Source organism: Vombatus ursinus, unplaced genomic scaffold (genome assembly GCF_900497805.2).
Source record: "Vombatus ursinus unplaced genomic scaffold, bare-nosed wombat genome assembly UNPS02014818.1, whole genome shotgun sequence".
Lineage (NCBI taxonomy): Eukaryota > Metazoa > Chordata > Mammalia > Diprotodontia > Vombatidae > Vombatus > Vombatus ursinus.
The window spans coordinates 26,922,404-26,935,590 of record NW_020954596.1 but is presented as its reverse complement, the minus strand read 5'-3'; positions in this window follow the sequence as shown (position 1 = coordinate 26,935,590).

The window sequence follows — 13,187 nt, the reverse complement described above, 5'->3', positions numbered from 1 at the left end:
TTCCCAGGGCTGACTTAAATGGAATGTCTAGAATAGATGTAACGCCTACTGAAACATTGTCTCTGCAACACTGAATAGGAAAACCAGTGTGATTTCTGGAAGACTATTGCACATGCTATTCTTATGACCCCTCCCCCCATTTCTAGCTACTTGCTTTTTCCTAGGATATCTCAGAAAAGGGAAAGGCCCTTCATAATTTCTAAAATGAGCCTCTAAGCAAGATCACTCAGTATTTTGACCATACCATTATCATCAACTTGCATGGAATTCCATGTAGTGCATAAAATTATTTTTGCGTAGCATTTGAAGATAACAAGGCCTGCACATAAGTACTTTAAAATGTTAACTTCCTAAAGGAAAGAGTGCTAAATGACTTTCAAATGTCAAAAGGATGGGGTTCCTTGGACAAAGTGTGACAATGATTTTTCTTTGCGTACTTAACATTTTGTTTTAAACCTTTCAGTGTTTTTGGAGCTTCCCTTGTAACACCATCCTCACCTAATTGTCAAATTGGAGTAAGTTGGTTACAAAGTTCAAACTATTTAATCAGATAAACACAGAAAGAATCTTTGAAGCAAGAAAATATTATTAAGGGATCAACTGGATTATTTTATGAAAGACAATGCAATTGTGAATGTAAGTCATTTGACTGAACATCAAGACACAAACATCAAAAAATAAACATTTGGAGCAAATGTAAATGAGGACATCATTAATAATTACAGCATAAAATTAACTAATAAGAAATAGTCAGAGGCTGAAAAGTAGCATAGTACATTGGATAGAGACCTTCATTGTTATCAGGAAAACCTAAGATCAAGTCCTCCTTCTGACATATGCTGGCTTAGGACCCTGGAAAAGTCACTGAACATCTCAGGGTCTTAAGCATTTCTCTAAGATTGCCAGGTACATAGCAGGTGCTGTTCAGTAATGGTAGAGGAGGCTTCTTCAATGGGAGCTCCTTATACCACAGGGATCACAGTTCTCGTCAAAGAAAGGAAGTCAGACAGACACCAACAAAGACGGAAAGACAGAGGTATAGGGAGAAAAAGAGGCAGAAAGGAAAAGAAAGAGAAGGAAGGAAGGAAAGAGAGAGAGAGAAAGAAAGAAAGAAAGAAAGAAAGAAAGAAAGAAAGAAAGAAAGAGAAAGAAAAAGAAAGGAAGGAAGGAAGAAGGAAGGAAAGGAAGGAAAGAAAGGGAGAAGGAAAGGAAGGAAAAGAAAGAAAGGAGGAAAGAAACAAAGGAGGGAAGAGAGAATGTTAAGAAAGAAAATGTTAAGAAAAGGGAAGCTAGGAACTGATTTTGTTGAGTTTATTAATTCTATGGAGAAACATGGAAGTCAAACCTCAGTAAGTGTATGGAAGGAAGATTTATGTGACATAAATAATTATATAGATTGTGTGACTAAAGCAATGTAAATATGCCCTCTCTAGGAATTATTACAGCTGCTTAGTGAGTCACTTTTCACAGATATTAACTACCATCAATCCTGTCATGGACTTAAATCTTATTCTTCCTTCTCCCCCAAAATGTTAGCCTAGTGTTCCACCTCTGAGATGATGCCATGCTCCCAGGCATTCTCTGAAACTCTGAAACTCTGGCAATGCATCTTTATCTCAGGAGTTTCTAATCTTCTGTAAAGAAAATAGTCTCTTTTTTTCCCTGCAGATCATCGAAACTGAAAATGCAAGAAAACATTTGATTCATTTCATTCAACCTTTTGTCAGTGTAAAACTTTTCCTTACAATCAACTTTCTATTTTTCAGTATATTCTAATTTTAATTATCTCTAAAATAGAAGAATTTCCCCATTTTTCCAGATGTCAAAAATAATATAATACTCAATATTTAGCCAAATTTGTCTCAACTTTGTTTTAAATATTTAGCTTTTCTTAACAGTTTCTTTTCTCAGTCAAGTAACATCATTAAAATGTAGTTACTTGAAGATTTCCTAAATCAGTTGCTCTAAACCCTTATTCATTTTTGCAGTTCCAATAATTGCCTGTGATTACTCAGTATTTTTATAAGCATCAAGATGCCTAGAATTCAATACAATATTCTAGCTGCTACAGTTATTAATCTATCTAAAAATGAATGTGCTGTGCTACATGACTAGGGACATGACTAGAGACTGTAAAGTCAGGAAATTCTGTTCTTGTTTCTGGCTGTGTTAATTTATCTATGAGGTCTTGAAAAGTCACTTCTCTATGCCTCTATGTCAAAATTAACAAACACTATATAATGTCAACACTAGCGTTTGAATAGGTGATATCTCTGAAAGTTTCACAAAACCAAATTTCATCTACTGTGGACTATTAGTCGTAGGTCTTTCTAGGACAGTATTACTTGAAATCTTAGTACTATTAAATAAATGCCTTAGGCTATTTTTCTTTGAATGATTTCCTTTTCATTTTTCTACATGAAGTGAGCTCAGTTCATTCAACATGAATGTAACTTCAAATGCTCCAAGTAGAATTCACATCACCAATTTCTTTTCTCCTGGTCTTTACCTATTCTTACACAAACTCCCAATTTATTGTGATCAGTTCTCTAGTATGCTATTTTCCCTTCCTCTCTAGACAATTAATGAAGATCCCATGAGAGCAGATTTAATGCAAGCCCAATACCAGATTAAAATGTCACCATTTATCAAGGCAGAGCTTTAATTCCAAATGGCAGAGCTAATGTCTAAATTTATTTTGAATGTAAAATGGCATGAAACATTGGACCAAACATACTAACTAAAATCCATAGTTGACTCTCTCTCCAGTCTATTTCTCAATTCTACTATTCTGATAATTTAGTTTTGCAGTGACTAATATTCTCATCATCATATAACAAAGACTAAAATAAGCCATGTTAACTCATCATGATCAGTACTAGTCATATTTCCAAATTGCCCTTTTCCCATTGTCTATTGTCCTTACTAGGTCCAAATATTTGTATATGAAATTGTGTTTCTATGAAGTTGATGTTTAGGACCACTATGCTTTTATATAAAACAAATTGTGATGTATTTTCAGATTGCTGATAGTGTTTAACTGTACTTCTTTGTTACGACGATGGGTCCTGCTGGGTTTGGGGGAGGGAAGACATTGCAAAGGGAAGCAATACAAAAGAAGAACATAAAAATTTTTTTTAAAAAGAGAATGAAATCTCTATAATTCATTATCCTAGAGAACTAGTTACCCATCATTCTTTAAATGTTAGTATATGATTATCACCCAAAAAATCTATTATTTTAAAAACAATTGTCTATTCATTCTAGCAAATTTTCAGAAACTAATCTATCTGAAAATCATCCTTTTGTTGGCTCAGACTTCAGAAGACAGAAATGAATAAACCATTGCTCAAGTGGGAATTAGTGCTCTTATTCTCTTCCTTCTTGTCAAGGACAAGCGAAGGCTCCACGGAGGAGGAGTGTGGAACATTGGACTGGGAGTCAGAGACCAGGGTTCTGGTCTAGGCTTTCACACTGCTTCATTGTGTAACCCTCGGCAAGGCATTTAACTAACCCTCTGGGACTTGATTTCCTCATCTATAAAATGAAGGAGTTGGATTAGTTGATTTCTAAATGTTTCTTTCAACTTTTAAACTTTATAATGCCATGAAAAGTTTTTAAAACCTGAATATCACACCACTGCTATAACATCCCATTTATCCAGGGGCCTGCTTTAATTTCTGCCTGCTTTAATCATCCAAAACATGGTCATAACCCACAACCAGAAGTCAGCAAAATAAATAAATAAAATAAAAACTTCTCTCAAAAAAAATCTGCCACGAAGACCATGAACTTTATCCTCTTACCCACTCCACCTCCGGAAATATGTATATCTACTTTGTATTCTAAAATAGCAAAATAACTGGTGATCATAATTATGACCCCATGTCATTATTATATATTAATATAGACTGTTTAAGAAGGTGGAGAACTTACCTAAAATGTATGACACATTCTCTAAATATTTCTACCCAACTTTTAAAGTTGTGGAGAGTTTAAAGAAGTTTTAATTTATTGGGAGTAAATGAACTAAAATTTAAAAGGCAAGTTGCCAGATTTTAGAGGACCTTAAACCCTTGGCTGAGTAGTTGGGATTTTATCCCACAGACAGAGGGAGCCACTCAGAACACCTCATCCCATTACCCTAATGGATAAATTAGACATGAGTATCTTACTTGCTTTGGAAAAATCCTTAATATCTCTTTATAAAATAAGTCTGTTTCTTCACATGGACCATAGTACCCACTTTCACATTTTCTAATGCTCTGGCTTTTTACTAATTTCACATTCCCCTAAAGTGGCTATTAAGGTATGAATCAATTCTCTGCTGGTTGTGTAAATTTTGGCCTGACAATCAACACCATAAAAACAGAGGTTCTCCACTAGCCGGCACCATACCATCCACACAAGGAACCATCAGTTACAGAAAATGGAGAAATTTTGAATGCAGCTGATAAGTTCACTTACCTTAGCAGTATACTTTTCACACAGCTGATGAGGTTGACAGCACACATTTCCAGAGCTAGCTCAGCATTTGGGAAGCTCTGAAGGGAAGTGTGGAAGAGAAGAGGTATTAGGTTGTTTACCAAACTGAAGGTCTACAGAACCATTGTGCTGACCTCATGGTTGTATGCCTGTGAAACCTGGACAGTCTACCAGTGCCATGCCAGAAAATTGAACTACTTGCATTTGAATTATCTTACGAATATTCTGAAGATTACCTGGCAAAGATACAGTACTGGACACTGAGGTCCTCTCTCAAGCTGAACTGCCAAGCATTCAAACTCTACTGCAGAGAGAGCAACTATGATGGGCTGGCCACATAGCCCAAATGCCTAAAAGACTATTTTATGGAGAACTCACACAAGGCAAGCGCTTATGGGGTAGTTAGAAGAAGCAATACAGGGACACTCTCAAAGTCTCTCTGAAGAACTTTTGTGAGTCACGGGAGATGCTAGCATGGGACTGCCCAGCATGGCATGCCCCTATCAAAGAAGGTGCTGGGCTCTCTGAGCAAAGCAAAATCACAGTAGCACAAAGGAAACATGAGATACACAAATCTAGAAATGTCTCCATCTCAAGTGTTCAAATGGACTATTCATACCTGACCTGTGGTAAATCCTTTGGAGCTCCTATTGGACTGATCAGCCATAGACGAACACCTTGACCCCGACATCGTAATGTCATTGCTCCTCTTCAAAAATGAAGGAAAAACAGCACCAAATTGGACGACTACCTTTGTACTGCCTTCGTACAAGCCATCCTCCAGGTCTATCTCTACTTCTCAGAATCCTTATAATTATTCAGGACTCAGTTCAAATACCACCTCCTACATAGGAAGCCTTCCTTGACCCATCAACCTCCAGCTGCTAATGCTCTTTCTCCCTCTTCAAATTACTGTTTACTTCCTTCTTTTATGTAAAGGTTGTTCCACTCCCTCAGTGGAGTAGGGAATGGTTCATTTTTGCATTTGTATTGTGCAATAGTAGACACTTGCATATAGGAGGCACTTAATAAATGTCTCTCTGACTGAATTTAATTGAATTAATACACAAATAAGTTAAATGAGTCTTCTATCTTCATTTAATGAGTTAATAACATAATCAATAATAAATGCTTTTTACCTAATCTAGTATTCCCTCACTAGACTTCAATTCAGTTAAATATTTATTAAACACCTACTATGCTAAAGGCCTCATGCTAACTTGGCACACTTTCTTGATGACATCAAAATAAAAATCAGTCTCTGCCCTCAAAGAACTTATATTCTACTGAGGGCTACAATATGTAAGTAAAATAAATAAATAAATAAAAAATAACCTAAGGGAGCGATCATTAAGATCCAGGGGTATCAAGAAAGGCTTGCCAAGGCCTGTGGCACCTGTGCTGGGCCAATCCAATACGCATTTATTAAGCACCTCTGAAAAGCAGTGAGGGAATTAAGGATTCTAAACAGTTGATAGAAAAGAATGTCCTCCAGGTAAGGGGGATGGCCTACAGAAGGGCACAGAAGCAAAAGATGGAATGTGGAGGTCAGGAAACAAAAAGTAGGCCAGGTTGACTGGAATGGAGAGTGAATGAAGGGAAATAATATCATATGTCTGGAGAGGTATTTTATCCTAGGGACAATAAGGAGTTGAAGATTCTTGAACAAGAGAGTGGCATGGTCAAACCTGTTCACGTAGGAAGAATAACATACAGTGAAACTGGCAGTTTTCCCAAGGGCTTCCAATTTGAATGATTCTAAAGCTCTACTTGGAACATGTATATGTTAATGTGTGGTTTTTTTGTTCAGTTGTTTTTCAGTCGTGTCCAATTCTTTGTGTTTTTACTTTTTTTTTTTTTTGGCGAGGTAATGGGGTGAAGTGACTTGCCCACGGTCACACAGCTAGTAAGTGTCAAGTGTCTAAGGCCAGATTTGAACTCGGATCTTCCTGACTCCAGGGCCAGCGCTCTATCCACTGCGCCATCTAGCTGCCCCATGTCCAATTCTTTGTGATGCTATTTGGGGTTTTCTTGGCAAAGATATTGGTTTGCCATTTCTTTCTCCAGCTTATTTTACAGATGAGGAAACTGAGACAAACAGGTTAAGTGACTTGCCCAAGGTCACCTAGCTAGTAAGTGTATGAGGCCACATTTGAACTCACAAAGATGAATTTTCCTGACTCCAGGCCCAACACTCTATCCACTGTACCACCTAGCTGCCCTCTTGCATATATGTATGTAAGAATATTAAAGGGATGCTTTTGCTTCTGAAATCCCCTCTCTTCTTCCCCTTTCCTTCTCCTCCCCCATCCCACCATAATTTATTCATTTAATTCTAGTTCAATTCAACCAACACTTATTAAGCACCTACTGTGTGCTAGGCACTAGAGACAAGAATAAAGATCAGGACTAGATCTTTGATTTCATCAGTATAGGGAACCCCAGGCATGAAAATTCTCTCCACCAATGCAGGTTGGCACTTTCTCTGTAACTTATAGTGTTAACCTGAGGCACTGAGAGTTTAAGGGACTTACCAAAGGGCACCCAGCTAGTCAATGCCAGAGGCAAGACTTGAATCTAGGTATCTCCAACTTCAAGCCCAGACCTCTGTCAATTATATCCTATTACTTTTCCAGAAAATTTACAATAAATTCAAAAAATCTTTGACAAAGTGGTTTCCTTCATCACAACATTAGCCTCTGCATCGTATCTAAAACTATACTTTACTAGCTTTCCCTCTGTTTCATTAAATATTATTGGTAGCAGAAAGAAAGCAAAACCATTTCTATTGAAAGGGCATTGCAAATTCAATCACCCTTAGGCATTCTTTTCAAATGAGAAAATCTTGTAAATATTTTGCCCATATGTTGGCTTACTTTTGAAAGCACTATACATTCATGTGTCGGTAAGTATAAATGATTCCATTTGCATTTATAAATTTGATATCAAATATAGACCTACGTGAACTCGTTCAGTATTCAAGGGTAGAGATTGTTCCATTCCCAGTATTTTTATCCCCAGAATCTAGCACAGTTCCTGACACACAGTAGGTGTTTTTAAAATGCTTACTGATTAATCTATATGTATTTGCACATTTCCATCACATAACAAACTAACTCCAAACAAGCACACATGGATGTATAGACATCTCTTTATACATAAACATGTATGTTTAAATGTACATATACATATAACTGAACTCCGTATTTTACCATTCTTATACTAGCTGTATAATTACATATACTATATGGGGCCAGAGGTGCTGTTGTATTACTTTAAGTTCCAGCAAAGAGTATACGCTATCCATTGGTTAGGGCTGAGCCTCAATCCACTGAGCCATTCAGAACCAGGTCACACACCTAAACTTTGCTTTAACCCAACCCACAACACATAACTCTGGATCAAATAAAGGTGATACAATGGATTTGGTGTCAGGATGAATCAATAGGCAACTACAAATCAAGGGCAATTCAGCCTTCTTTTAAGAATTATGCTTATTCAATTTAAAAAAAAAACTGAACCAAGGTTTTATTTGTGTATCTTCTTGTTATGCCAACACAAAGGCAGCTCTCTAAAAGCAGCACATCCATTGCAAATAAGAAAGGAACTATTTTGGAAACTCCTGCAAACCATATTCCAGGGTAATAGAAGACAGTCAAAAAAGATTAGTGATTGAAAGAGCTCTATAGACACATTTCTTAAAACAGAAAAGCAAAAGACAGTCTTAAAGAATGAAAATTTTGTCAACTCATTGATACATTTATTCATTCAATAAGTTTATTAATCACCTACTATTTGAAACACCCAGTCCTATGTGATGGAGGAGAAACAATGCTAAATAAAACAAGGCTCTGCTCTCAGAGATTTTACAATCTAGAAAACTGCAGTTTGAGAGATTATTAACTATTGGCTCTGAGAGAAGGGACATGAAACTAAAACAGTAAAAATCATTATTAGTGGGCCTGGAGTCAGGAAATTTATAGTATATCAAGGTATTAAAATGCATCACCTCAGATCATTCACTCGTCCCCAGCTCCACTCCTAATTCTCCATTCTTTTCCATTATGCCTGTGTGAGTATCTTCTACCCACTCCTCTCCCACTTTTTACCTCCTTTTAATGTGTTCTCTTCCCCCATCAGAATATAAGCTTCTTGGGGGCAGGAGCTGTCTTTCTTTTGGCTTATATTTGTATTCTCAGCGCTTAACACAGTGCCTGGCACATAGTAAGCACTTAATAAATGCTTTATCTATCACCTATCTATCTGTCTGTTGCACAGAAATCAGTATGTGTTGTTCATTATACTACCTGAAATACACATATTGACAATCCTGCCTCCAATTGCTAACAAAAGACAAAATGTCTTCAACACAAAAGCTTTTTTTTTCCTTCTCTGTTCTCCAAAGCTCTTCCATCATAAAGGCCTCTGTAAAATGGCCACCTTTGATCTTTCTGACTAATAAAAAATAAAAATTATGTTACTTTGCAGTCAGTACAAGGGTCACTACTTGAAACCCAACCAATTCTGACAACTTTGAACTCACATCTCATAAAAATCAGTAACACTGAACGCTAGTTCCCTAGGTAACCAAGACACAGCTTCGAAAATGGACTTGCTAGAGTCAAAAGAAAGTAAAACAAAAAACACAAAACAATTCTGCTTCATTTTTGCTTTGAAAGGTTGTGACTAAGTATTTTTAATGGTAGCAGAAGGCAGACACATAATGCCTTCCATTATTGTTTGACCACCCAAGAGAATCACGGCAAACGGACCTTGCCGTCATAATGCATCTGAAATAGACAAAGGGCAGCAAAGCCTTTTGGATGGCAGATTAATGGAATCAAGGTGAGGAGTTTACTTTTCCCCTGGGATTTTGTAATGAAAGGGGTCTCCTGTGAAAACGGGTCCAAGAAACAGTTGTTATCACTGCCAATGATTCCCTAAAAGAAGTACTCACAGTAAAAACAACATGCCTTCATTGAGAGTACATCGGATTCTGGGTTTGAAGGTCCATGTTCAAGTTCAGTTTTTGACATTTAATAGGTATCTGACATTATACAATTCACATTACATCCATTACCTCAGTTTTTTTTTCAGCTGTAAAACGCGCTTAATAATATTTGCACTACCTATCTCACAGGGTTATTGTGGGAAAAATAAGGTTTAACGTAAGTTCTTATTACCCATAGTGATCTTAAGAGGCTATCTACTCCAGTGGTCTAGTAGAAAGACCACCAGTGATGGAGTCAGAGGACCTGGGTTCAAATCTTACCTCTGATGTTTACTATCTATATAACTTTGGACAAGTTCCTTAGCCAACCTGGGCCTCAGTTTTCTTATCAGTAAAATGAGGAGATTGAACTCAATGCCCTCTGAAGTCCCTTCAAGTTATCTACACTTTTGGGGCAGCTAGGTGGTGCAATAGATAGAGCACCAGCCCTGGAGTCAGGAGGACCTGAGTTCAAATCCAGCCTCAGACACATAACACTCGCTAGTTGTGTGACTGTGGGGAAGTCACTTAACCCCAATCGCCCCACCAAAAAAAAAAAAAAAAAGTTGTCAATAGTTTTCAATTGTTTAGAAAGTTCTGCCTTATATTGAGACAAAAACTGCCTCTATTAGTCCTCTTCTAGAAACATAAAGTAAGTCCAATCTTTCTTCCACAGCTCTTCAAGATTCTGAAGACAGCAATCATGTGTCTGTCTCATACACAACTTCTCTATTATAGACTAATAATAGTAATAATACTAGCATTTACACAGCACTTACAAATATTATCTCATTTAATTCTCACAACCACTCTGGGAGATAGGAGCTAGTATTATCCCCATTATACAGAGGAGGAAACAGAAGCAGACAGACATCAAGTGGCTTGCCCAGGGGCACCCAGTAAGTTGTCTGAGGCCAATTTAAATTTAGGAGTTCCTGACCACTGGTCCAGCGCTCTATCCACTGCACAGCCCACCTGCCTAAGCTAACTCACTTATTGCTTATACTACTTATTGCCACCTTCAATTGTTTTTCATTTTTTCAAATGTCTGCCCTGTCTCCAAATTAGATTATAAGATTCTTGAGGGCAGGGATCTAGGGTCACACATGCCCTGTACATAATACATATTTGCTAAACACTTGACGAACATGATAGTGACTCTCATACTGCCATACTAGCAGTAGCACCAGACATCAAGACTCATGAGGGAGATCTCCTTAATCATCCATGTCCAAAGGACATCAAATCGTCATCTGGACTACAAGCTCTTTTTTTTCTTCATGCTTTACATTTTGACTTTCAAACATCATGCTCAAAAGAGATAAGAAGTGGGATAATGGATGACATCTAGGAAACAAGCCATTGGAAAAGCCAATGGGCTAGCCATGCAGCTGGTGGGAGGAGGAGCTGCTAAAAAATGGACAGCCTGAAGGATCAACTCATAACTGCAAGAAGTGAAAAGACCTGGAGGAAAGCCTCCAACACACTAGAGAAATCCTCCATGGAGGCCCTTTTGAAGAACGTGGACAAGAGCCTTGGAACTGAAAAAGCCTGGAGGGGTTAAAATTTACACTTATGGAGGAATAATTACAGTAATGAGATCATAGAACCATAGTACTGAAGTATCTTAATCTCAGTTTGTTCATCTATAAAATGGGGATAATAATAGCACCTATATCTTAGGGTTGTTGTAAGGTTCAAACAAGATAACATGTGTAAAGCGCTTTTCAAACCTTAAAGTACTATATAAATGCTATTATTGTTTATTGTTATTATTATTATTATCACTAAGTATAATGAAAAGGGATGTTTTATCCCTAACCCCATCTCACAGTTCTATAATGTTACTTTGTTTTAACGTATAACTTTGTCATTCCCAAAGGGTTGTAGTAATAGAGTTTATTCCCAGAAGATAAGAATCATTACTAGTGACTGAGCAGAGCCTGCACCACATTCACCTAGTGTTCTACAAGGTGACAACTTCATTCTAACTATAATCATCATGACTAAACACTACATTAATCCCACATCCGTGGCCTCCTTAAATTCTTCAGTATTACTGAAGATGGGCATATATGTACAAGGCGCCATTCCCGTGCAGGGACTACAATGATTAAAAGATACAACATAATCTCTGCACACTAAGGACAGTTATCATTTATGTAGAGCTCTTTAAGGTTTGCAAAGCACTTCACATGTTAACCCATTCAATCTTGGCAAAACTCTCTTATCACTGGGCAGTGCTATTATCACTCCTATTTTTTCCATTGAGGAAATTGAGGCTGACACCTCAAATGACTTGCCTATAGTCATACAAGTGGCAAATATCTTAGAAAGGGTATGAACTCAAATCTTCCTGACTCTCAGGGCAGCACTCTATCCAACATACCTCCTAGCTATCTATCATCTCAGTATTCACATAAATAGGAAGGTTACTAGGGAAGCCATAGGAGAAAGGCAAAGAGGAGATTAAGACAAGATTTGCTAGGAAAATTTGAAGAGAGAATAACCACTTTTAGCTGGAAATAACCATGAATAATTCATGAAGGAAAAGCACCTAACCTGAGCCTTGAAGGAAAATTTCAACAGATAGATATCACTGTATAAATACAGAGATGAGAGAGTGAACATGAGATGGAGAAACAGTCTTCCATTTTGGTATATGGTGGAGTAATGGGAAAGGTAGGTAGTAAAAAGATTGTGAAGGGCCTTATATTGAGGAGTTTTTATTTTATTATCTTATGGTAAACTGGGGAACCCTGAAGGGTTTTAAGGGTAGGAATAACATGTTCAGATTTATGCATAAGTTCACATATGCAGAGTTAGAAGGGACTAGACGCCAATAGTTCAACTCCTTAATTTTACATAGGGGTTGGGGGGGGCAGGGAAGAGGACAGTAGAATACATTAGACAATTCTCCATCTAACTTAAAGAAAGTTATAATATAATAGCTAACAATAATAATAGCTAACATTTATATAGCATTTATTATGTTCCAAGCAATGGGCTAAGCATTTTACAATTATTATCTTATTATTATCCCTATTTTACAAATGAAGAAATGGAGGCAAACAGAAGTTAACAGAGTTGCCCAGGGTCACGTAGGTAGAAAGCATCTGAGGCTGCATTTGAACTCAGTTCTTCTGAACTCCAGGACCAGGCTCTATCCACTTCGCCATCGCCATCTGGCTTCTATGCCCTGATATACATTTTAATTGTTCACTAGGTGTGAACATAGCCTAGACCCTTCCTCAGTGTGACAAAATCTGTTCAGATTGGCCAAGGGACTTGGTCCTACCCTCTAAGGCCTGTATAAAACCCACCGAGCTAGGCAGAACCAGAGAAAAAAGGCATTCCAAGTGAACCCCTGAGAAGACACTGATTGGAGGGAAGGAGCATAACTATAGGTGTCTCCTCTCTAACCACTCTGCTACCATCCTGGCCAAAGGCTCCTGAACTTCACAAGGTTGGGAAGATGTGGGCTTCTTCCTGATCATGCTCCCAGTGTTCTCCAAGACAGAAGTGGCTTCCTGCATCAGGAGCTAAGAACAGACAGAATGAGATGAGGAAAGAAGATTCGAGCCTCTACAAAAAGTCCAGAAGAAAAGCTGGGGACTATACATAAGGGGAACATCTTGAGGTCCCCAGCAAAAGGATTTTCAGTTACCCTTTGCTACATGTGCTCTCTAAGCTTGAGTCCACATTCCCCCGT